This window comes from Trachypithecus francoisi, unplaced genomic scaffold, assembly GCF_009764315.1.
Source record: "Trachypithecus francoisi isolate TF-2019V2 unplaced genomic scaffold, Tfra_2.0 Lachesis_group5, whole genome shotgun sequence".
Taxonomy (NCBI): Eukaryota; Metazoa; Chordata; class Mammalia; order Primates; family Cercopithecidae; genus Trachypithecus; species Trachypithecus francoisi.
Window position 1 is genome coordinate 16,835,617 of NW_022681470.1, and position 27,491 is coordinate 16,863,107.

At 40.0% G+C, this 27,491-nt stretch overlaps 1 protein-coding gene, 1 non-coding gene and 1 pseudogene across 9 annotated transcripts in view; 1 reads left to right on the forward strand and 2 right to left on the reverse strand.

Moving 5' to 3' along the window:
* The window catches only part of DISC1 (DISC1 scaffold protein), a 397,938-nt gene that overhangs the window by 349,481 nt on the left and 20,966 nt on the right, over positions 1 to 27,491 (reverse strand). The gene's annotated exons all lie outside the window — the stretch shown is intronic.
* Positions 1,629 to 1,739, reverse strand: LOC117076927. Its single transcript, XR_004434541.1, has one exon. It is a non-coding gene; the product is annotated as a U5 spliceosomal RNA (small nuclear RNA).
* On the forward strand, positions 2,738 to 2,806 carry LOC117077007 (annotated as a pseudogene).

Below are 27,491 nucleotides of genomic sequence, written 5' to 3' on the forward strand. Positions count from 1 at the left end.
CTCCCAAAATTACAAAGCTTTAAAATGGTACATATAACAGATGTGACGTAGAAAAGAATCAGAGAGGGATTGGAAAAAAAAATAAAAAACTAGCTTGACAGATCTGACATAATCTGATGTCCATTTACGCAATCATAAACTCACTGGGCACGTACTAAGTGCCAGACATATTCTAAGCTCTTAACACATTTTATGTCAATTAATTCTTACAAAACTGAATGAGGTAATGATCATTATCACCTTATTTTTAAGATAAGATCACTGAGGTTTATATAGGAGATAAGTAACACAGCTGGTTAGTGCTAGCTCCAGGACTAGATCCCAGGAAGTCTGGCCTCAGTCCTACCCTATTCTGCACACAATGGGCACTGGCTTTTTATGTGAGAGTCTGGGATAAATGCACATGTCTTAGTGATTGAGAAATGGAGGAGAAAAGTTTATTGACAATGCATCTTATGATCACTTCAAAGACACCTACTTTGTACCCAGCAGGGTTATAAGCATTTTACAAACATTAATTCATTTCATCTCACAGCAGTGCTATTACTAACCCCCTTCTACAAATGAGGAAAACTGAGGAATCAAGAGGTTAAGTAGCTTGCCCAACCTCACATGGCTAACAACTGGAAAATTTTAAATTAAAACCCAGGCAGTTTTCTCCATACTATGCTCTGAACACTATATTGCTTCTTAAAACTATGAGAATATCTGCCAAATACTGTACAATATGGATAAAATTAATGGCAGACACTGAAACCAATACAACCTTCTCCAGTTCTTAAGGAGTGTTTTTGTAAGGTCCTTTACTCAGGAGAATGGAGAGTTCAAGCATGTGTCGGGCTGGGGAGAAGACAACAGCTATTGGCCAACTATTAATCTGAGCTATGGTAATGTTCGTTTTTTTATGATAATCTAGGAAGATTTACCATAGGCCAGCTGATGCCTGCCTGGGTGTTCTGCTCAGTTCGTTCATAATATGAAGTCATCTCAGAAGCAGCAAGAGGTACAGTTACAGCTGAAAATAGAGTCAATGGCATGGAATATCAACTTGAGAAAATAGCAAAATGCAAAGGAAAAGGTAAAGAAAAATAATGAAAGGGAAGATGATATATACACAAGGCAAACAAAAATATGGAAAATTAGTGTCCCTTGAGAAGAAAAAATAAATAGGAAATCAAACTAAACCTACAAAGAAAAGATCACACAGCTCCCAAAAAACAAATTGAAATATTATGACCAACACCAGGATGTCCTGGTAAAATCACTGAAATCCAAAGAAAAAAAGAATGAATCCTGACTGATCCTCTGAGAAAACTCAAGTCATGTACAAAGGGCAACATTAAAGCTGGCTTCCAAGGCAATATTCAACACCAAGTAACCCTCTCTATATAGTTTGGATGGAGGTGGGGAGCAGGGTGTACTCAAGAATTTTATACCCAGCCAGGTTGCCAGACATTATAAAGACAAAAAAATAATTTAACATGCATAGATTTGGATACTATAACAGCCATAGGCTTTCTTGATAAAAACCTCTGGATGGTGAAATCCCAACAAGCAAGCAATAAATCACGACAATGGACTTGGGAAAGGCAAGGCTCTTTTATGAAAGGACTACTGGAGAGTGCCGGATCCTTTTATAAAAAGCTGAAAAATTGGTTTAAGTCTCAGAGTTATTCCTCTCCATGGAAATCTTTCATAAAAGGCACAAGATTTATATGATCTTAAGAGAAACCAGGATAAACACTGAACAGAATGTCAATGTTATAACAGAGACATAAAATAACAATATAACTAATGAAAAAACTAGTACTTGACATTTGTATAGCACTTCCTGGTTTACCAAAGCCTTTTCCATACAATACCTCATTTCAACCAGTTTTAGAGATGGGAACCTCAAGGCTCAGAGAAGCGAGATGAAAAGGCACTCTCACAGACTTTTCAACCCAGTCTTGACAGTCTTTACACATGTACCGCTGTTGCACAAATTTGGCTTATAACCACTATTTTATTTTTGGGTTTTGTTTTGTTTTTTTTTTTTTTGAGACGGAGTCTCCCTCAGTCGCCTAGGCTGGAGTGCAGTGGTGCAATCTTGGCTCACTGCAAGCTCCGCCTCCCAGGTTCATGCCATTCTCCTGCCTCAGCCTCCTGAGTAGCTGGGACTACGGCGCCCACCACTGCACCCAGCTAATTTTTTGTGTTTTTAATAGAGATGGGGTTTCACCATTCACAGGATGGTCTCGATCTCCTGACCATGTGATCCGCCCACCTCGGCCTCCCAAAGTGCTGGGACCACAGCCGTGAGCCACCGCGCCCAGCCAAGTTTTTTTTTTTTTAACTTTTAAGTTCAGAGGCACATTTATTTAAGTTTGGGGCACACAGGTAAACTTGTGTCATGGAAGTTTGTTGTACAAATTATTTCATCACCCAGGTATGAAGCCTAGTACCCATTTAGTTATTTTTCCTGGTCCTCTTCCTCCTTCAACTCTTCATTCTTCAATAGGCCCTATTGCCTGTGCATTGTTCCCCTCTATGTGCCCATGTGTTCTCACCATTTAGCTCCCACTAATAAGTGAGAACATGCGGTGTTTGGTTTTCTGTTCCTGCCTTAGTTTGCTAAGGATAATGGCCTCCAGCTCCATCCAGGTCCCTATCGTGTTCTTTTTATGACTGCATAGTATTCCATGGTGTATAGGTACCACATTTTCTCTATCCAGTCTATCACTGATGGTCATTTAGATTGATTTGGCAGCACATATACTAAAATTGGAATGATACAGAGAAGATTAGCATGGATGCTGCACAAGGACTCCATATCTTTGCTGTTGTGAAGAGTGCTGCAATGAACATACACATGCATGTATCTTTATAATAGAACGATTTATATTCCTTTGGGTATATACCCAGTAATAGAATTGTTGGGTCAAATGGTATTTCTGTCATTAGGTCTTTGAGGAATCACCACACTGTCTTCCACAATGGCTGAACTAATTTACACTCCCACCAACAGCATATAAGGGTTTTTTTTTTTCTCCACAACCACGCCAGCATCTGTTATTTTTACGTTTTAATAATATCCATCTGACTAGTGTTAGATGATATATCATTGTGGTTTTGATTTGCACTTCTCTTATGATCAGTGATGTTGAGCTTTTTTCATATGATTGTTGTCTGCATGTATGTCTTTTGAAAAGTGTCTGTTCATGTCTTTTGCCCACTTTTTAATGGGGTTGTTTAGTTTTTTTCTTGTAAATTTGTTTAAGTTCCCTATAGATGCTAGATCCAACCTTCGTTGGATGCATAGTGGGTAAGAAATTTTCTCCCATTGTATACATTGCCTGTTTACTCTGTTGTTAGTTTTTTCTGCTGTGCAAAAGCTCTTAAGTTTAATTAGATCCTATTTGTCAATTTTTGCTTTTGTTGCAATTGCTTTGGCATCTTCATCATGAAATCTTGGCCCATGCCCATGTCCTGAATAGTACTGCCTTGGTTATCTTCCAGAGTTTTTATAGTTTTGATAACTCCTATTTTGTACACCAACATAAAGACACCTAAGGACTTACGTGTTCTCCTAACAATTCCCAGGCATCCCCCTCACTGCAATTCTTCCACATCATCCCTGTTAACTCTCCTTTGCTCCCTGACTTTCCCTTCTCAACCAACTTGAGGAACTGATCTCTGATATCAGAACAAGGCCTCCTTCTATAAAAATGATGAACAGGGAGCTCCCTCAAAAGAAAAACTGATAGACTCGAGTTACCATTGCGGGAAGACATCAAATAAGGAACATGTGAAGAAACTGGAAGTGTGAGGCCCAAAGAAGGAAAGGCTGAAGAGACACATGAGCGCTGACTTCAGATATGTCAAAGACTGCCATGGGAAATGGCAAATTGTGTGTTGTCTGTCACAGTGGCCAGTGATCTGATCCATGCATGGCCCATCTCTCAAGCTCCCTGGAAAGCCATGTCCCAAACACCAGCCAGTCTGAAACCACTTCATGGTGCTTGTCAATTTAAAAGATACTTTTATTCTTTTTTGGTATGACTATTATCACTGGGATATGAAAATCACTCACCATAATTAGAAGAAAACCATACAAATAAAGACAATGACAATAAAACAGCTTTTTGCTGTTGGCCAAAGATTTTGGGACAGAAGTCTGCTGAGCTCTGTCTTTACTACAAAGGGAAATGAGTGTTAGAGAAGGTTAAAGATGCACTAGCAGCAAATTGAGACTTTTGCCTTAGCAGGAGAGTGTGAGTCAATGGTACCCCACGCCATGTCCTTGTGACTCTGAAAATCATCTCTTGGACCACTGTGTTGCATATCCCAAACCTGGACAGGAATGGCTGCTGGAGGTGAAAAATGTTCGCAAGTGATCTGTAAAGTTATTCTAGTTTATACCCACAAGAAGGAAGACAGGAGTTCAACAGGAAAACCCATGTTATAATAAATGAAGTTTAAGCTAATAAGTACAGTCTGCTGTACTATACAGCATAATGCCTATAGCTAACAAACACTGCATTGTATACTTAAAATTTGCCTAGGGTAGATTTTATGTTATATGCTTTTACCAAAAACAATTAATCATAGTAATAATAAAGAAGAAACTTTGGGAGTTGAGGGACCTGTTTAATGTTTGGTTTCACAAGTGGGATTCACAGGTGATTTTCACAAATGTGTTGCAGTTATCCTGAAACTTATCAAGATGTATGCATTAAGTACGTACAGTTTTGCTTTGCTTTTTTCTTTTTTTTTTTTTTTTTTTTGAGACAGAGTCTTGCTCTGTCGCCCAGGCTGGAGTGCAATAGTGCAATCTCGGCTCACTGCAACCTCCCCTTCCCAGGTTCAAGTAATTCTCCAGCCTGGGCCTCCCAAATAGCTGGGATTACAGGCACCCCCCATCATGCCCAGCTAAGTATGTACAGCTTTTTTATGTCAATAAGACCTCAATAAAGTGGTTTTAAAAAAATTAGTAACATTGGCAACAATGGAAAAAGTATCTTTATAAATGCTAATAATACTTATTTTTTTAAATGTCCTACAATTTACAAAGCACTTTCATTTACATCATTCCACCTAATCTGTTCAAAGTAATGACTATTCTGTCCTTGAGATAATTCAACAGAATCATCACTCAGGACAGATGATAGCCAAAGCCCTTTCCAACACCAGCAGTCTCAGAATGTGGGCTGCTTTACCACCTTGAATTTGAATTGCTAATTTTTAAAAGAAAGGGAATTTTAAATTAAAACTTTAACCTATGGTCAGTAAGAAGGCTGAATTGGATTTACTGAAGTAGAAAGCAATTTGATTTTAACTCAATGAAGATGAAGCACATCCAGGGGAAGTGAACACGGTAATCACTCTGGGTGTGCGTGTTAATATGACAACACGTCATAGGAACGAAAGCACTGCCCTGCAGCTTATCAGGAACAGGAGGGCTCAGGAGAGATCACTGAAGGTAAGGAAGTATTTAAGCCCTGCGTCTGCAATTTAAAAAGAGGTAAACTCCAATGAAGTCAGACAGACTGTAAAGCTCAAGTGTGCAAATTAAACTTTTCTTCCTACCTCCCTTGGCAACCTTTGGACTGCCCCAGATTTATCCAAACCGAAAAGAATAAGACCTCTGTGGTCCTCTTGGGTACCTCAAAGTTAATGGAAATAATTTCACCAGTTCCTCCTTCTTTTAAGGGGTAGTAGATCCAAGCTACTCTGTAAGGACTTCCTTCAGAATACAGGCTCTTGTCTGAAGGGCCAGGCTGTGCAAGGGGATCATAGCAGGGAAGCCAGCTGGTTTGCCAGCTTTGAAGGTACCACGTCTTAGCTACATTATTTGACTATTCTCCTGAAAATGCATAAACATTTAAACACAAAGTCCAGGAAGCCCAGAGGGTTTGAGGCACCGCCATTTTTAATTGAAAGGGAAAGAACAAGGTCCTGTCTGAGAATTCCTAATCACCTCAGCAGCTTCCTCCTCTGCAGCCAGTCCTGACCTCTCCTCTCCAGATTCTGCAAGTTGCCAGTCCTCCTCGGAGCCCATTACGATGGGGTGAAGATGAACACCTTTTTCCTTCACTAAGAACCTTTCATTGTATCCTTCAAGCTGGCGAGGTCACAGATGTGTCTTGTATTGAAATGGCTGGGAGAGCCTATGCCATCTGAAGCGTATGTAGGGAGGGGTGGGCAGAGAGAATGGGCAGCCACCTGGCCTGTGTCTATTTGCTTCTCTCAGCTTCTTTGGCATCATACCACTATTTGTTAAAAGATAACACTTCTATGTAATGATAAATTTAAAAATGAGACTAGATATTTGCTAAGGGTTTCTTAGCAGACACTGATTGTCATATTTTATTTATGCGCCAGGGAGAAGTTCCCATGGCCCTTTAATTAGATTTGCTCTATAATTTGCCATATTTCTCTCAGAATTCCATCTGTCTCTCCTTATTATCCTAGTCTTTAAATCTTTCCCTGGAGAGATTAACTCAGTACTATGCTTTTCTTTTTTCTCTTTGAGACAAAAGCTGCATGACACAAGATGGCAGACATTCTACAAGATACAAGAACAGCTCAAAATGGCTTTTGCTTTAATATGACATGAAAAGCTTGGGGTTGTAGTTATCAATAAACTCAACCTGAGTGAGCAGTGGATGTGATGTGGGTGCCAAAAAAATAAGCATTACCTTGGCTTGCACTGAAGAGATCTAGCATTTGGATTAAGGGAGGTAAAGACCTACTATTCCCTGTCCTACTAAGACTACATATGGACTATTCTTTTCCTTTATAAGCACTACCTTTTAAGAGAAAAGAGCCAGAAAGGCAATTAGTGTGGCATGGCCTTTAGTGGAAGTGAGAGTCCTCCCATACCCACAAAGGGTGATGATGAAGCTGAGGAAGTGCTGCTCTGAAACAATCTGGATGGTGGCAGTGGGAGGAAGAGACGCAAAGGCAAAGAGGAAACTTTGTAGAACTAGTTCATAAATCATCAGGAGGGAAAGGAAAACGGAAAACCTATTGTACCATTGGCCCTTGAACAACATGGGAATTAGGCATCAATCACCTGCACAGTTAAAATTCACTATAACTTCTGACTCTTCAAAATCTTACCTACTAATAGGCTATTGTTGACCAGAAGCCTTACTGATAACAGAAATGGTCAATTAACACATATATTTTGTATGATATATGTATTATATTCTTACAATCAAGGTAAGCTAGGGAAAAGAAAATATTATCAAGAAAATCATAAGGAAGAGAAAATGTATTTACACTACTGTACTGTACTTATTGATATCGTAAGTTTACATTGTCTGCTTACAAACTGAATCATCTGTCTGAAATGGTGGGCAACCACAGTGCAGACCTCAATTTATAGCACATATCAAACAATTCAGCTTTTACTTGTAATGTCATGACTTTTCTCTGCTTTTTGGGAGCACTTCCAGCATCAGCAGTGGCACTTCGTATTAGTCCCACCATGTCATTCAAAGTTTATAGTATTGCCCTAAACACAAAAAATATGTGAGAGCTGAAAGAGGTAAGTTTTATTGCAATATGCAATTTACTGGAGAGAGAAACTGCTCATGTGCAGACAGTTAGCATCACATGGCATTTTAAGTGGATACTTCCAATACGTGAGCTCACCACAATAGCAATGTAGCTGGCAATGCAGCAATTATTATAGTAGTACCTTATATATACAGTTAATTTTATGCAATTATGATTTAATAATGTATTTTTATGTTGTTTCTATTTCTCTTCACTGCAAAGGACGCCATGTACAGTCTGTTTGCATATGTTTTGATAAATTTTTACTTTTTAGAATAGATGTGTGCATTATTTTATGGTAGTAAATGATAAAATAGACTAGTATCTACATATATTTTATGCATTCATGACATACCTTTTTCTTAATTTTTTTTATATTTCTAGGATACATGGTCCGTCTGTGAGTTTTTTCAAGTTGCCACAAATCTCCAAAAGTATTTCTAATATATTTACTAAAAAAAATTCATGTAGAAGTGGACTTTCACAGTTCAAACCCATGTTGTTCAAGGGTCAACTGCATTAGTCTCCTACTGCTGCCATAACAAATTACTATAAATTAGTGGTTTCAAGCAACACAAATCTATTATTTTACAGTTCTGGAGGTTAAAGTGAGTGTCACTAGGCTAAAATCAAGGTGTCGGTGAACTCCTTGGCTTTGGTCCCTTTCTCCATTTTCATAAGCAGTTGAGCATCTTCAAATCTCTCTCTGACTTTGACTCCTGCCTCCCTTTTTCCTTTATGAGCACCCTGTGATTACACTGGGTTCACACGGATAGCAAAGATAGTCTCTCCATCTAAAGACCCTTAACTTAATCTCATCTGCAAAGTCCCTTTTTGTCACGCAAGGTAAAATATTCATAGGTTCCAGGATTGGGATGCAGACATCTTTGGGGGGTTATTATTCTGCCTACCCCAACTATCATTAGATATGGGGGGATGTGGATAATGAAAGGCTTGAACTTAGATCTCAGGCAAGATTAAGTTCAAGGACTGAAAGGTAAATATTGTAGATGTTTAAAATAAGCAGTGGAGTCAGGGAGATCTAGGTTCAAACCTTAACTCTTTCATGTGTGAGTTGGGTAATTTTGGCAAATTGCTTAATGTCTCTGGGTCTCAGTTTCTTCATCTGAAAAATAGGGATAAGCATAGCTTCTCCTTAGACTGTTGTGATGGTCAAGCTAGATATACATAGATGGATAGATAGATTGATAGATAGATAGATAGATAGTTAGATAGATAGATACATATGGCATTAGCGCATGAAACTGAAGCTTACAAAATTAAACAGTTTGGCCATATCTGTCTAACTTAATACCTGTGATGCTTCTATTAGCTAATTCTTAGGATTAAGATCAGTATTTGGGCCTAATTTAGGGAGACATCTGTTAATTCATTAAAAAAATAAGATTCTGCATCTATATAACAATGCTCATTGTCAGAAACTTAAAGGAGCATTAGCCTCCATGGAAATAAAGCTCTGGTTATGGAGGAGACCAAACAAATAGGCTAAATATAGCTACATTGTCAAATTAAAAAGTATGAAATGTGATGTGCTAAATGAGTGCTATAGGTATATGCAACACGTGGAGGGTAAAGGATGCAAGTTATTAATCTTAGCTCATAAAAAAAAGCTTCCTAGTGGCAATGGAGCTTGAAGGAAAGCATCAGATTTCAGGCAGGAGGGTGGAAAGTGATACAACCTAAGTGAGAATGTTCATTGCAAGTTGTAGGGGCAGTGTAACTGAAGTAAGAATTCACATAAAGTACAAGGGACTTAAATGCCAGCAGGAAACAAGAAGTAACTGAAGACTGCAGATGTCCAGGATGTCCACATCAAAGTGATGTGGAAATCATGGAAGAGGCTGGACTAGCTCACATACTGCATTATTCAGGCATTTGATTGCAGAGTTGTCTACTACTCCCTTCATTTCTGTCAACATTTGCTTTGTATATTGTGGAGCTCTGATGTTTGGTGCATATATGTTTTGAATTGTTATATCTTCTAGGCAAATTGACCCTTTTATCAACATATAATGTCCTTTTCTCTTGTAACAATTTTTGACTTAAATTCTATTTTATGATATTAGTGTAGACACTGAAGCTCTCTTTTTGTTATTATTTACATCTTGTTCTACACTTTCACTTTCAACCTTTAGATCTAAAGTGTTTTTAGATCTAAAGTTGGTCTCTTATAGCATGCAGTTAGATCATACTTTTCTTTAATTCATTCTGCCAATCTATGCTTTTGATTGGACTTTTTTGTTTGCTTGTTTGTTTCTTTTGTTTTGTTTTGTTTAAGATGGAGTCTCGATTACTAATATGGAAGGACTTACTTTTGCCATTTCCCTCCTTTATATCTTACAGTTTTTTTTGCCCCTCATTTTCTCCATGACCAGTTTTCTTTGTTTTAGTTGACCTTTTTTTAATAGAGGCACATTTTGATGCCTTTTTCACTTCCTTTTGTGTACCTTCTATAGATATTTTCTTTGTGGCATATTATATGAAATGGGAATTACATATAATATCCTACAGTTATAACAATCTATTTTGAATTGATACAAACTTAACTTAGGCATACAACTTAAGCATACAAAATTTCTGCTTCTATCCAGCTCCATCCCCACCTTTATGTTATTGATGTCACAAATTATATCTTTACATATTGTGTACACATGAACATAGAGTATAATTATTTTGTATGCACTTGTCTTTTAAATCTTCTAGAACCTACTATTGAATGTGGCTTAAAAAAAAAAAAAAGGCCGGGCGCGGTGGCTCACGCCTGTAATCCCAGCACTTTGGGAGGCCGAGACGGGCGGATCACGAGGTCAGGAGATCGAGACCATCCTGGCTAACACGGTGAAACCCCGTCTCTACTAAAAATACAAAAACTAGCCGGGCGAGGTGGCGGGCGCCTGTAGTCCTAGCTCCTCGGGAGGCTGAGGCAGGAGAATGGCGTAAACCCGGGAGGTGGAGCTTGCAGTGAGCTGAGATCTGGCCACTACACTCCAGTCCGGGCGACAGAGCGAGACTCCACCTCAAAAAAAAAAAAAAAAAAAAAAACTGGATTTTCACTTTATTGCTGTAGACATTTTACTGTTTCCCAGAGTTCCAGTAGGTTTTTTTCCTTTCGACAGATTCTTACTCTGTCATCCAGGCTGGAGTGCAGTGGAGTGCAGATGCTGGATCTCAGCTCACTGCAACCTCAGCCTCCCAGGTTCAAGTGACTCTCATGCCTCAGCCTCCTGAGTAGCTGGTATTAGAGGTGCAGGCCACCACACCTAGCTAATTTTTGTATTTTTTATAGAGATGGGGTTTTGCCATGCTGCCCAGGTTGGTCTTGAATTCCTGACCTCAAGTTATTCACTGGCCTCATTCCCCCCAAAGTGCTGGGATTACAGGTGTGAGCCACCACGACTGGCCCAGTAGTTATTTTAAATATCTCAAGTTGTTTTGTTTTGTTTTTAATGTTTCTGCAGGTGAAAAAGGGCCTGGACCTTACTACTGTTTTGTTTTTAATGGTTCTGTAGGTGAAAAAGGGCCTGGACCTTACTACTCTACCAGTTTGCTGACTCCACTCCAGACATTTTAGAGTTGGAGTACGGTAAAGTAAGGGAGCCCTGAAATCCCCTTCTTTACCCCTCAACTCTTAGCCCTGATAATGTCTAGTAGGGGCCCCTAATCACAAGCATTGATTCAGATGGGAGCACTGTGAGAGCAGGCTTTATGCTGCTATTTCTTTTACTTGTTACTATGAATTTATTTTTAAACTTCCATAGTCTTAAGTGTCTGTAATTTTTATATGATTTTAGTTCCATTTATCATTTTGTATGTTTAGTTTATTTTCACCTTTTATTATTTGGAGTACAGAAAATTTCTATATTGTCATTGTTTTGAACTTTAGATGTTTAGATGTCTTGCTGAATTTGAGTCCTAAGTTTGCTTTCCCCTTCTTAATATTTTGATTGTCACTTATTTAACTCTTAATTTCACTTATTTAACTTATCTTTATTCCTTTGTAATATTTATGACTGTTTCATTTCAGTATTTTTTTTAGTTTATGTGTATTTATTAGCTTTTTTCCTAAGTTCTACCTTCTTTAATCTTCACCCATTGTGTTTCATTTATCACATTTTATCCTTACATTATATTGAATGTTCTATATCATTCTTTTAAGCTGGTATTCTCATACTTATTTCTCTTTATGTTCGTGGTTTTTCAAATTTATCACATCTATTTCTCACTTTTTAATCTTTAAGTCTGTAGTTCACTTTTACCATATTTTTATATTTTACTTTTATGTTTTAACTGTATTCTATTTCCTCAGTCTAGAGTAATGAATAGGGTTTCAGGCCCTGAGGCAAGGTAGTCTAGATTCAAATCCTGTCTCTACCAGTAACTAGCTATATGACCTTGGGCCAACTATTTAATCTCTCAGTGCTTCAATTTTCCATCTATAAAATGAGGACCACAATAGTTCCTAACTAACAGAATTAAGGGAGTTAATACACGGAAGACCCTTAGAAGAGTCTGCTCCATGGGCACTGCGGCAGAGACTAACAGCTGTTCACCAGCTCATTTCCCTTTTCTCCTGGACACAGAGTTGGACTACATTTCCCAGCTTCCCTTGCAACTATGTGTGGCCATGTAACTGAGTCCTGGCCAATGAAGTTGTGAACAAAAAAACTGTCCACCACTTCTCAGCCTGCCTATAAAAACTTTTTTTGCAATTGTTATACTTTGTTTGTTCTTCTGTCTACTGATTAGCTATGGATGCTCTGGAAGACTTCAGATGCCACATGTTGAAAATGGAGGAGTTCCGCCCCACCTGAATTTCTGAATGACTACATGGAATAGACCCTTTCTCCACCATATCAACAACCCTGCCTGAAAAGGTAATTTACATGAGCAGAAAACAAATTTTGAAAGTGATAAACCACTGAGAACTCCAGTTTTTTAATATTACAACAGCAGGTGTTAAGGAATATAGACATTGGTGCCTTGAAGTAGTGACTACAGAAAATAACAGGCACTAGCTTAGTAATCAAGCAGTGGACAGCAAGGAAACCAAAATCAGAGGGTGGAAAGATGGAAACTCAGAATATGCAGTGGTAAAACCATCACCTACAATAACTGAAAAAGCAGACCTAGTGCCTACCAAGTTTGTAGCTCTAGGGAAATAAGTTGGAAAATAGAAAGTTCCTAATAAAATGGAATAGTAAAGATAATATTAAAGTAATGTGAAAGAAAGAAATATGCTCCGTCAGGAATTTGCTGGTTTGCCAACATCATTTTTACAGAATTAAAAGAAACAATTGTGGATGGCCAATAAGGGAGCTCCAAGATGCCCAATTAGAAGCTGTGATCTGTGGCACTCACAGAGAGGAATGAAAAGGAGCAATTGAATTCAACACCTTCAACTGAAATATCCAGGTTCTCACACTGAGACTGACTAGGCAAACAACTTGATCCATGGAGAATGAATAACGGGGGGCAATGGCCCACCTAGGAAGCAGCACAGAACCAAAGGAACTCGGACCCCCAGCCAAGGGAAGTGGTAAGTAATTGTGTAACCTCACCCAGGGAACCACACTTCTCCCACAGATCTCTGCAACCTGCAGATCAGGAGATCTCCTCATGAGCCAATGCCACTAGGGCCTTGGGTCCAATACACAGAGCTATGTAGAGTCTCAGCAGAGCAGCTACTCAGCACTCACAGAGACGCAGGAGTTTTATATACTCTGGCCCCAGGATCCCCTGCACGGTGAGAAATCCTCCATACATATCCCTAAGAAGGAGGCTGAATCCAGTGAGCCAAGCAGCATTGTTCTGCAGGAACTATTTCCAAGGCACCTCACAAGTTAAGACCCACTGGCTTGGAATTCCAGCCAGCCAACAGCAACAGGCTGGAATCTGCCTGAGATAGGTCCAAGTTTCCAGGGAGAGGGACAGCCACCATCTCTCTGGTCCAGTAGACTTGGCCTTTCCAGCCTGCCAGCTTTGGAGAATACAAATGGTCCCGATGAGGAAGGGGCCCCCACAACACAGCACAGCTGCTTTGCCACACTGTGGCCAGACTGCTTCTTTAAGTGGGACCCCAATTCATTCCTCCTTACTGGGAGGGACCTCCCTGTGGGGGCTTCAGCCACTCCAACAAGGGTTCTATGATCTCTCCCTTGGATAGAGCTCCCAGGGGGAGGGGCGGCTGCCATCTCTTTGGTTCAGCGGACTCAACCATTCCAGCCTGCTAGCTTTGGAGAATGCAAACAGTCCAGATGAGGAAGAGTCTGCCACAATGCAGAACACCTCCTCAGACAAAAAGCAGCAAGACCCATCTTTAAATGGGTCCCTGATACCATTCTACCTGACTGGGTGAGACCTCCAAACAGGGGTCTCCAGCCACCTCTTACACTTATGTTCTGGCCAGCAGTATCCCCCTGGGACAGAGCTTCCAGAGGAAGGAGCTGGCTGCCATATTTGCTGTTTTGCAACCTTCACTGGTGATATCTCCAGGTATAGGAAAAACCACGGGAACTAAGGTCTAGAGCAGACCCCCAGCAAACTGCAGCAGCCCTACAGTAGAGTGGCCTGACTATTAAAAGAAAAACAAACAGAAAACAACAACAAGAAAAACATCAACAAAAAGAATCCCACAAAACCCTATTGAAAGGCCAGCAACCTCAAAGATTGAAGGTAGAAAAGCCCACAAAGATAAGCAAAGAATCAGTGCTGAAAACTCAAAAAGCTAGAGTGGCTATTCTCCTCCAAATGACAGTAACACCTCTCCAGCAAGGGAACAGAACTGGGCTAAGGCTGAGATGACTGAACTGACAGAAGTAAACTTCAGAAGGTGGGTAATAACAAACTTCACTGAGTTAAAGGAAGATGTTGTAATCCAATGCAAAGAAGCTAAGAATCATGATAAAACAATACAGGAGCTGATAGCCAGAATAGCCAGTTTAGAAAGGAACATAACCAAGCTGATGGAGCTGAAAACACAAACATGAGAATCTTACAATGCAATCACAAGTATCATCAGCAGAACAGACCAAGTGGAGGAAAGAATCTCAGAGCTTAAAGACTATCTTTCTGAAATAAGACAGGCAGACAAGAATAGAGAAAAAAGAATGAAAAGGAACGAACAAAACCTCCAAGAAATATGGGATTATATGACGAGACCGAACCTCCAACTGATTGGGATACCTGAAAGAGACAGGGAGAATGGAACCAAGTTGGAAATCACACTTTAGGATATCATTCAAGAGAACTTACCCAACCTAGCAAGATAGCCCAACATTCAAATTCAGGAAGTGCAGAGAACCCCAGTAGGATCCTCCATGAGAAGATCAATCCCAAGACACATAATCATCAGATTCTCCAAGGTTGAAATGAAAAAAAAATGCTAAGGGCAGCCAGAGAGAAAGGCCAGGTCACCTACAAAGGGAAGCCCATCAGACTAACTGAGGACCTCTCAATGGAAACTCTACAAGCCAGAAGAGATTGTGGGCCAATATTCTACATTCTTAAAAAAAAGAATTTCTAACCCAAGATTTCAGATCTGACCAAACTAGGGTTCATAAATGAAGGAGAAATAAGATCCTTTTCAGAGAAGCAAAGGCTGAGAGAATTCATCACCACCTGGAAGCACTAAATATGGAAAGGAAAAACTGTTACCAGTCACTACAAAAACACACTGAACTACACAGACCAGTGACACTATGAAGCAACTACATAAACAAGTCTGCAAAATAACCAGCTGGCATCACGATGACAGGATCAAATTCACATATAACAATACTAACCTGAAATATAAATAGGCTAGACCAGGCACAGTGGCTCACACCTGCAATCCCAGTACTTTGGGAGGCTGAGGCAGGCAAATCACCTGAGGTCAAGAGTTCAAGACCAGCCTGGTCAACATGGTGAAACCCCATCTCTACTAAAAGATGGCAGATGCCTGTAATCCCAGCTACTCAGGAGCCTGAGGCAGGAGAATTGCTTGAACTCGGTAGGCAGAGGTTGCAGTGAACCAGGACTGCACCATTGCACTCCAGCCTGGGTGACACAGAGTGAAACTCCATCTCAAAAAATATATAAAATATATATATATTATATATGTCATATAATATATATCATATATGTGTTATACATATGTTATATATGATATATATAAAGGGCTAAATGCCCCAATTAAAAGACATAGAATGGCAAGCGGGACAGAGCCAAGACCCACTGGTGTGCTGTCTTCAAGAGACCCATCTCAAGTGCAAAGACATACACAGGCTCAAAATAAAGGGATGAAGGAAAATTTACCAAGCAAATGGAAAACAGAAAAAAGTAGAGGCTGCAATCCTAGTTTCTGACAAAATAGACTTTAGGCCAACAAAGATTTAAAAAGACAAAGAAGGGCATTAATAATGGTAAAGAGTTCAATTCAACAAGAAGAGCTAACTATCCTAAATATATATGCATCTAAACAGGAGCACCCAGATTCATAAAGCAAGTTCTTTGAGAATGACAGACTTAGACTACTTAGACTCCCACACAATAATAGTAGGAGACTTTAACACCCCACTGACAATATTAGACAAATCAAGACAGAAAATTAATAAAGATAGTAAGGACCCGAACTCAGCCCTGGATCAACTGGATCTGATAGACATCTACAGAATTATCCACCACGAAACAACAGAATATACATTCTCCTCATCAACACGTGGCACTTACTCTAAAATTGATCACTTAATTGGAAATAAAGCACTCCTAAGCAAATGCAAAAGAGCTGAAACCATAACAAACAGTCTCTCAGACCACAGCACCATCAAATTAGAACTCAAAATTAAGAAATTCACTCAAAACCACACAACTACATGGAAACTGAACAACCTGCTCCTGAATGACTCTTGGGTAAATAATGAAATTAAGGCAGAAATTAATAAGTTCTTTGAAACTAATGAGAACAAAAAGACAATGTACCAGAATCTCTGGAACACAGGTAAAGTGGTGTCGAGAGGGAAATTTAGAGCATTAAATGCCCAGATCAAAAGCTAGAAAGATCTCAAGTTAACAACCTAACATCTCAACTAGAGAACTGGAGAAGCAAGAGCAAACAAACTCCAAAGGTAGAAGACAAGAAATAACAAAGATGAGGGCATAAGTGAAGAAGACAGAGACATGAAAAACCCTTCAAAAAAAATCAACAAATGCAGAAGTTGGTTTTTTGAAAAAAAAATAATAAAATAGATAGATCACTTGCTAGACTAATAAAGAGGGAAAGAGAGAAGAATCAAATAAACACAATTGAAAATGTTAAGGGAGATATCACCGCTAACCCCACAGAAATACAAATGACAATCAGAAAATACTATAAACACCTCTATGCACATAGACTAAAAAATCTAGAAGAAATGGGTAAATTCCTGGACACATACACCCTCCCAGGACTGAACCAGGAAGAAATTGAATCCCTCAATAGACTGATAATGAGTTCTGAAATTGAGACAGTAATAAATAGTGTACCAACCAAAAAAAGCTCAGGAACAGATAGATTCACAGCTGAATTCTACCATAGGTACAAAGAAGGGGTATCATTTCTACTGAAACTATTCCAAAAGATTGAAAAGGAGGGACTCATCCCCAATTTATTCTATGAGGCCAGCATCATCCTGATACCAAAACCTGGCAGAGATGCAACAAAAAAAAGAAAACCTCAGTCCAATATCCTTAATGAACATCAATGCAAAAGTCTTCAATAAAATACTGACAAACTGAATGCAGCAGCACATCAAAAAGCTTATCCACTAGAATCAAATTGGCTTCATCTCCAGGATACAAAGTTGGTTCAACATATGCAAATCAATAAATGTGATTCATCACATAAACAGAGCAAAAGACAAAAACCACATGATTACCTCAGTATATGCAGAAAAGGCCTTTGATAAAATGCAGCATCCTTCATGTTAAAAATGCTCAATAAACTAGGTATTGAAGGAACATACCTCAAAATAATAAGAGCCATATATGACAAGCCCTCAGCCAATATCATACTGAATGGGCAAAAGCTGGAAGCATTCCCCTCGAAAAACAGCACAAGACAAGATGTCCTCTCTTGCCACTCCTATTCAACATAGTATTGGAAGTTTTGGCCAGGGCAATCAGATAAGAGAACAAAATAAAGAGTATTCAAATGGGAAGAGGGGAAGTCAAATTATCTTTGTTTGCGGATGACATGATCCTATATCTAGAAAACCCATCATCTCAGTCCAAAAGCTTCTTAAGCTGATAAGCAACTTCAGCAGTCTCGGGATACAAAATCAATGTGCAAAAATTGCTAGCATTCCTATATACCAACAACAGGCAATCAGAGAGCCAAATCATAAATGAACTCCCATTCACAATTACTACAAAAAAATAAAATACCTAGGAATACAGCTAACAAGGGAAGTGAAGGACCTCTTCAAGGAGAACTACAAACCATTGCTCAAAGAAATCATAGAGGACACAAACAAATGGAGAAACATTCCATGCTCATGAACAGGAAGAATCAATATCATGAAAATAGCCATACTGCTGAAAGCAATTTATAGATTCAATGCTATTCACATTAAACTACCATTGACATTCTTCACAGAATTAGAAAAAACTATTTTAAAATTTATGTGGAACCAAAAAATCCCAAATGACCAAGACAATCATAATCAAAAAGAACAAAGCTGGAGGCATCATGTTACCCAACTTCAAACTATACTGCAAGGCTACAGTAACCAAAACAGCAGGGTATTGGTACAGGAACAGATACATAGACCAATGGAACAGAATACAGAACTCAGAAATAAGACCCAACACCTACAACCATCTGATCTTCAACAAACTAGACAAAAACAAGCGATAGGGAAAGCACTCCATATTTAATAAACGGTGCTGAGAGAGCGGGCTAGCCATATGCAGAAAACTGAAACTGGACCCATCCCTTACACCATATACAAAAATCAATTCAAGATGGATTAAAGACTTAAACGTAAAACTCAAAACTATAAAAATGCTGCAAGACAACCAAGGCAGTACCATTCAGGACATAGGCATGGACAAAGATTTCATGACGAAAACACCAAAGCAACTGCAACAAAAGCAAAAACTTACAAATGGGATTTAATTAAACTAAAGAGTTTCTGCAAAATAAACTATCATCAGACACTTTTCAAAAGAAGACACACATCCGGCCAACAAACATATGACAAAAAGCTCAACATAACTGATCATTCGAGAAATGCAAATAAAAACGACAATAAGATGCCATCTAACACCAGTCAGAATGGCTATTACTAAGATGTCAAAAAATAACAGATGCTGGTGAGGTTACGGAGAAAAAGGAATGCTTTTACATTGTCGATGAGAGTATAAATTAGTTCAACCATTGTGGAAGACAGTGTGGTGATTCCCCAAAGACCTAGAGGCGTACCATTTGACTCAGCAATCCCATTATGGGGTATACACCAAAAAATATATATAAATCATTGTGTTATAAAAATACATGCACATGTATGTTCATTGCAGCATTTTTCACAATACCAAAGACATAAAATCAATCTAAACGCCTATCAACAATGGACTGGATAAAGAAATGTGGTACATATACAGTACGGAATACAACGCAGCCATAAAAAGGAACAAGATCATGTCCTTTGCAGGGATACGGATGGAGTTGGAAGCCATTATCCTCCAGAAACTAACACAGGAACAGAAAACTAAACAACGCATGTTCTCATTTTTTTTTTTTTTTTTTTTTTTTTTTTTTTTGTTGAGACGGAGTCTCACTCTGTCGCCCAGGCTGGAGTGCAGTGGCCGGATCTCAGCTCACTGCAAGCTCCGCCTCCCGGGTTTACGCCATTCTCCTGCCTCAGCCTCCCAAGTAGCTGGAACTACAGGCGCCCGCCACCTCGCCCGGCTAGTTTTTTGTATTTTTTTAGTAGAGACGGGGTTTCACTGTGTTAGCCAGGATGGTCTTGATCTCCTGACCTCGTGATCCGCCCGTCTCGGCCTCCCAAAGTGCTAGGATTACAGGCTTGAGCCACCGCGCCCGGCCGCATGTTCTCATTTTTAAGTGGGAACTAAATGATGAAAATACATGGACACATAGAAGGGAACAGCAGACACTGGGAACTATCAGTGGGTGGTGGGTGGGAGGGAGAGCATCAGGAAGAATAGCTAATTGGTGCTGGTCTTAATACCTAGGTGATAGGATGATCTGTGCAGCAAACCACCATCGCACGTGTTTACTTGTGTAACAAACCTACACATCCTGCACATGTACCCATGAACTTAAAATAAAAGTTGAAGAAAAGAAAAAGAAAGAATGAACAATCCTAAAATTCATATAGAACCAAGAAAAGAGCACAAATAGCCAAGGCAATCCTAAGCAAAAAGAACAAATCTGGATGCATCACAATACCTGACTTCAAATTATACTGCAAGGCTATTGTAACCAAAATAGCATGGTATTGGTATAAAAGTAGATACATAGACAAATAGAATATAATAGAGAATCCAGAAATAAAGCCAAATAGTTACAACCAACTGATCGACAACAAAGCATATACACATATAAACTGAGGAAAGGATATGCTATTCAATAAATGGTGCTGAGAAAACTAGATAGCAACATGTAGAAGAATGAAACTGGATCTCTATCTCTCACTTACACAAAAATCAACTCAAGATGGATTACAGACTTAAATCTAAGACTTGAAACCATACAAATTCTAGAACAAAATCTAGGAAAAATTCTTTTGGATATTAGCCTAGGCAAAGAATTTATAACTAAGGCCCCAAAAGCAACCACCACAAAAATAAATAAATAAATAAATAAGACTTAATTAAACTAAAATGCTCTGCACAGCAAAAGAAATAATCATCAGAGTAAACACACAACTCACAGAATGGGAGAAAATATTTGCAAACTATGCATCTGACAACAGACTAATACCCAGAATCTACAAATAACTCAAATCAGCAAGGGGAAAAAAATCCCATTAAAAAGTGGGCAAATGACATGAATGTACATTTCTCAAAGTAACATGTATAAATGGCCAAGAAACAGATGAAAAACTGCTCACCATCACTAATCATCAGGGAATGCAAATTAAAACCACAATGAGAAACCAATTTATCCCAGCGAGAATGGCCATTTATTTAAAAGTCAAAAAACAAGAGATGTTGGCATGGATATGGTAATTCAAGCTTGGTAGTGATATCTAGGAAAAAAACTTTGGGATTTGCTATTGGCATAAAAAAACTTAAGGGAAGAAAACAGAACAGAAACAAGTAATCCAAGCACAGAAAGAAAAATACTGCATGATCTCAGTTACAGGTGTAATCTAAAAAAAAGTCTAACTCCGAAGTAGAGAATAGAATGGTGGTTAGCAGGGGCTGGGGCAAGGGTAGAAGTGGATGGGAAGATGTTGGTCAAAGTATACAAAGCTTCAGTTAGAAGGAATAAGTTATTGAGATTTATTCCACAGCATGGTGACTATAGTTAATAATAATGCAATATATTTCAAAATTGCTAAGAATTTCACACCACACACACACAAAAATTTCATACCACACACACGCATGTGAACTGATGGATATGTTAATTAGCTTGGTTTAATCATTTCATAGTGAATACATATATGAAAGCTTCACATTGTACCCCATAAATATATAAATTATTACTTGCCAGAAATAAATTTTTTTTTAAAAGAAAGAACAGAATCTTATCAGATTTTTGACAGAAATGTATGGCCAAGAAACCATGAGCCTGAACTAAAAATAAAATTGTTTAAAGGCGTTTGTCTGTCTGAGCCTTGAAACAACAGTAGGGCACTAAAGGGCTGCAAAGCTGTGTACCCTCCTAAGATGGCGGACTCCCCTGCAATCACTTCAAACCTAGCCATTGAGAATAAAGTGCAAGAAGGAACTTGCCAGGACAGAGCTGGGGCCATGGAGACCAACTGAGAAGGGATTGCCTTTCCCAGCAAAATCAAGGTCTAATCAAGAAAGTTCTCCCACCTTCTGGTTGAGAACCTCCACCTTGCCTACCCAACTGGATTCCACTGTTGCTTTGGGCCTGTGATGACTGTGCTGCCCGCTCTTAACCCTGTTCTAAATGGGAGCTTCTAACGTTATGAGGCTTCCCTCCTTCACCATTGAAAATTGGGAGGCATTAGGAAGGTGGTAAATAGCTTTATTCTCTTCTAGTTCATAAGTCATCAAACCACAAGGATCTGCATTTAGATGTAATGGAGAAGAGAGCACATCACCCAGAGATCCTGAACAGTGATTCAGCAAGGTGCCAGGGATGAAGGGGACTTAGGGTCCCCCTCTGGGAGGGGTGTGTTGTGTGTGAGGGGAAAAGCAAAACAGGAATTTGGTAAACAGTAGGGGAAGCTCTGTTAGAGACTGGCTAGTGTTCACCAAATGTACTTCCTTTCCTCCCACACACACAGATGAGTGACATTTCCCAGCCTCCTTTGCAGTTTTGTATGGCCATGTGACACTCTGGCCAATGGAATGTGGGCAGAAGCAGTATCTGCCACTTCCAGTTCTGATCCATTAAAACCTCCTGTGACACCTTCTTCACTCTTTCTTCCACTATCAGCCAGCTAGGTAGCAAGGGCCAGGACAACCTTGCAAACCACATGCTGGAGAGAGCCTGAGTCCCTGCATGGCCATGTGAGGCACAGCAGCCCCTCCAGGCAAGCCTGGTACCTCAAGGTAACCATCAGCGAATGGAGAAAACCTAAACTTTACATTAGGAGAAATAAACTTCTGAGGTGTTAAGCCACTGAGATTTCAGAATATATGCTTTAGAACTAGCATCACCTTAAATATGAAAACTTAATACTGGCATATTCTAAAGGTCAACAACTATGAACATTCCAATTTAATGTTACTAGATGAGTAAATTATGGTGTCAGCATGGAATACTGTGTAACCATTAGGCCAGGCACGGTGGCTCAGACCTGTAATCCCAGCACTTTGGGAGGCAAAGACGGGCGGATCACCTGATATCAGGAGTTCAAGACAAGCATGGCCAACATGGTGAAACCCCATCTCTACTAAAAATACAAAAATTAGCCGGTTGTGGTGGCAGGCACCTGTAATCCTAGCTACTAGGGAGGTTGAGACAGAACAATAGCTTGAACCAGGTAGGCAGAGGTTGCAGTGAGCCAAGATCGTGCCACTGCACTCCAGCCTGGACGACAGAGTGAGACTCCATCTCAGAAAAAAAAAAAAGAAAGAAAGAAAAATATAAAGTCATACTGGTTGACATGAAAACATATCTGTGCTACACTACTAAGTGGGAAAAAATTAGGTTAGAAAACAAGATGCAACATAATCCCATCTCAGTAAAGTGGGAAAAAATTAGGTTAGAAAACAAGATGCAACATAATTCCATTTCAGTAAAGTTGTATGGTTAGGTAATCCAGGTTCTGTGAACCTTCTAGAAGGATGTTCCCTAAATAATTAACAGTGAGGAATATGTGACTTCAGTAACCATTTCATCTTCTCCCATGCATTTTTCAGGCTTGTTTGACATTTTACAATGCCTATATTGTGTGTGTGTGTGTGTGTGTGTGTGTGTGTGTGTGTGTGTTTGTTTTTTGAGACGGAGTCTGGCTCTGTCACCCAGGCTGCAGTGCAGTGACGCGATCTCAGCTCACTGCAAGATCTGCCTCCCGGGTTCACGCCATTCTCCTGCCTCAGCCTCCCCAATAGGTGGGACTACAGGCACCCACCACCACACTTGGCTAATTTTTTGTATTTTCAGTAGAGACAGCATTTCACTATGTTAGCCAGGATGGTCTCAATCTCCTGACCTTGTGATCCACCCGCCTCAGCCTCCCAAAGTGCTGGGATTACAGGCGTGAGACACCACGTGCAGCCCGATGCCTATGTTTTTAAATATAAAAACAACAAAGCTATGTTTGAGCAGTAAATGTGTTATTTTTCCTCCAGTTGACCCTGTAATGTCCATTTCCTTTAAGAGAGTTTTCCCATCAGTATTGAATATTCAATATTGAATATCCTGAAAGCATTACTTCAAGCAAGTTGTAAAATCTATGAGTAAGAAAATAACAATAATAACAATATAACATGATAATAACAATCTTATCTAGGCTCAGAGCACATCTGCACATTTCACAGTTATTCTTATTCATGTATAAGAAGTGACATGATGGATTCTGTTCCAAGATGGCCAAATAGGAACAGCTCCAGTCTGCAGCTCCCAACGTGATCAATGCAGAAGATGGTGATTTCTGCATTTCCAACAGAGGTACCTGTTCATCTCATTGGGACTGGTTGGACAGTGGGTGCAGCCCACAGAGGGCAAGTCAAAGCAGGGCGGGGCATCATCTCACCCAGGAAGCACAAGGGGTTGGGGGATTTCCCTTTCCTAGCCAAGGGAATCTGTGACAGACGGTACCTGGAAAATTGGGACACTCTCACCCAAATACTGCGCTTTTCCAATAGTCTTAGCAAATGGCACACCAGGAGATTATATCCTGTGCCTGGCTCAGTGGGTGCCATGCCCACAGAGCCTTGCTCACTGCTAGCACAGCAGTCTGAGATCGACCTGCAAGGCGGCAGCCTGGCGGGGGGAGGGGCATCTGCCATTGCTGAGGCTTGAGTAGGTAAATAAAGTGGCCAAGGAAGCTCAAACTGGGCAGAGCCCACTGCAGCTCTCCAAGGCCTGCTGCCTCTGTAGACCCCACCTCTGGGGGCAGGGCATAGCTGAACAAAAGGCAGCAGAAACTTCTGCACACTTAAACGAACCTGACAGCTCTGAAGAGAGCAGTGGTTCTCCCAGCATGGTGTTTGAGTTCTTAGAACAGACAGACTGCCTCCTCAAGTGGGTCCCTGACCCCCATGTAGCCTAATTGAGAGACACCTCCCAGCAGGGGCTGACTGACACCTCGTATAGGTGGGTGTCCCTCTGGGATGAAGCCTCCAGAGGAAGGATCAGACAGCAATATTTGTTGTTCTGCAACATTTGCTGTTGTGCAGCCTCCACTGGTGATACCCAGGCAAACAGGGTCTGGAGTGGACTTCCAGCAAACTCCAACAGACCTACAGCTGAGAGACCTGACTGTTAGAAGGAAAACTAACAAACAGAAAAGAATGGCATCAACATCAACAAAAAGGACATCCACACCAAAACCCCATTTGTAGGTCACCACATCAAAGACCAAAGGTAGATAAAACCACAAAGATGGGGAGAAACCAGAGCAGAAAAGCTGAAAATTCTAAAAACCAGAGTTCCTCTTCTCTTCCAAAGGATCACAGCTCCTCACCAGCAATGAAACAAAGCTGGACGGAGAATGACTTTGATGAGCTGACACAAGTAGGCTTCAGAAGGTCGGTAATAACAAACTTCTCTGAGCTAAAGGAGGATGTTCAAACCCATTACTAGGAAGCTAAAAACCTTGAAAAAAGATTAGACAAATGGCTAACTAGAATAAATAGTGTAGAGAAGACCTTAAATGACCTAATGGAGCTGAAAATCATGGCACAAGAACTACATGACACATGCACAAGCTTCAAAAGCCGATTTGATCAAGTGGAATAAAGGGTATCAGTGATTGAAGATCAAATTAATGAAATAAAGCGAGAAGAAAAGTTTAGAGAAAAAAAAGTAAAAAGAAATGAACAAAGCCTCCAAGAAATATGGCACTATGTGAAAAGACCAAATCTATGTTTGATTGGTGTACCTGAAAGTGACGGGGAGAATGGAACCAAGTTGGAAAACACTCTTCAGTATATTATCCAGGAGAACTTCCCCAACCTAGCAAGGCAGGCCAACATTCAAATTCCGGAAATACAGAGACCACCACAAAGACACTCCTCGAGAAGAGCAAACCCAAGATACATAATTCTCAGATTCACCAAGGTTGAAATGAAGGAAAAAATGTTAAGTGCAGCCAGAGAGAAAGGTCGGGTTAACCACAAAGGGAAGTCTGATGAGTAACAGTGGATCTCTCAGCAGAAACTCTACAAGTCAGAAGAGAGTGGAGGCCAATATTCAACATTCTTAAAGAAAAGAATTTTCAGCCGGGCGCGGTGGCTCAAGCCTGTAATCCCAGCACTTTGGGAGGCCGTAAGCGGGCGGATCACGAGGTCAGGAGATCGAGACCATCCTGGCTAACACAGTGAAACCCCGTCTCTACTAAAAATTACAAAAAAAACTAGCCGGGCGAGGTGGCAGGCGCCTGTAGTCCCAGCTACTTGGGAGGCTGAGGCAGGAGAATGGTGTAAGCCCGGGAGGCGGAGCTTGCAGTGAGCTGAGATCCGGCCACTGCACTCCAGCCTGGGCGACAGAGTGAGACTCCGTCTCAAAAAAAAAGGAAAAGAATTTTCAACCCAGAATTTCGTATCCAGCCGAATTAAGCTTCATAAGTGAAGGAGAACTAAAATCGTTTACAGACAAGCAAATGCTCAGAAATTTTGTTACCACTAGGTCTGTCTTACAAGAGCTCCTGAAGGAAGCACTAAACATGGAAAGGAACAACTGGTACCAGCCACTGCAAAACCGTGCCAAACTGTAAAGACCATCGATGCTAGGAATAAACTGCATCAACTAACAGATAAAATAACCTGCTAACATCATAATGATGGGATCAAATTCACACATAACAATATTAACTTTAAATGTAAATAGGCTAAATGCCCCAATTAAAAGACACAGCCTGGCAAATTGGACAAAGAGTCAAGACCCATCAGTGTACTGTATTCAGGAGACCCATCTCACATGCAGAAACACACATAGGCTCAAAATAAAGGGATGGAGGAAGATCTACCAAGCAAATGGAAAGCAAAAAAAGCAAGGGTTGCAATCCTAGTCTCTGATAAAACAGACTTTAAACCAACAAAGATCAAAAGAGACAAAGAAGGACATTACATAATGGTAAAGGGATCAATTCAACAAGAAGAACTAACTATCCTAAATATATATGCACCCAATACAGGAGCACCCAGATTCATAAAGCAAGTCCTTAGAGGCCTACAAAGAGACTTAGACTCCCATATAATAATAATGGGAGACTTTAACACCCCACTGTCAATATTAGACAGATCAACGAGACAGAAGGTTAACAAGGATCTCCAGGACTTGAACTCAGCTCTGCAACAAGCAGACCTAATAGACATCTACAGAACTCTCCACCCCAAATCAACAAAATATACATTCTTCTCAGCACCACAGTGCACTTATTCCAAAATTGACCACATCATCGGAAGTAAAGCACTCTCAGCAAATGTAAAAGAATAGAAATCATAACGAACTGTCTCTCAGACCACAGTGCAATCAAACTAGAACTCGGGATTAAGAAACTCACTCAAAACTGCACAACTACATGGAAACTGAACAACCTGCTCCTGAGTGACTACTGGGTACATAACAAAATGAAGGCAGAAATAAAGATGTTCTTTGAAACCAGTGAGAACAAAGACACAACGTACCAGAATCTCTGGGACACATTTAAAGCAGTGTGTAGAGGGAAATTTATAGCACTAAATGCCCACAAGAGAAAGTGGGAAAGATCTGAAAGTGACACCCTAACATCACAATTAAAAGAAGTAGAGAAGCAAGAGCAAACACATTCAAAAGCTAGCAGAAGGCAAGAAATAACTAAGATCAGAGCACAACTGAAGGAGATAGATACACAAAAAACCCTTCAAAAAAATCAGCGAATCCAGGAGCTGGTTTTTTTGAAAAGATCAACAAAATTGATAGACCGCTGGCAAGACTACTAAAGAAGAAAAGAGGCCGGGCACAGTGGCTCACGCCTGTAATTCCAGCACTTTGGGAGGCCGAGACGGGCAGATCACAAGGTCAGGAGATAGAGACCATCCTGACTAACACAGTGAAACCCCGTCTCTACTAAAGATACAAAAAATTAGCCGGG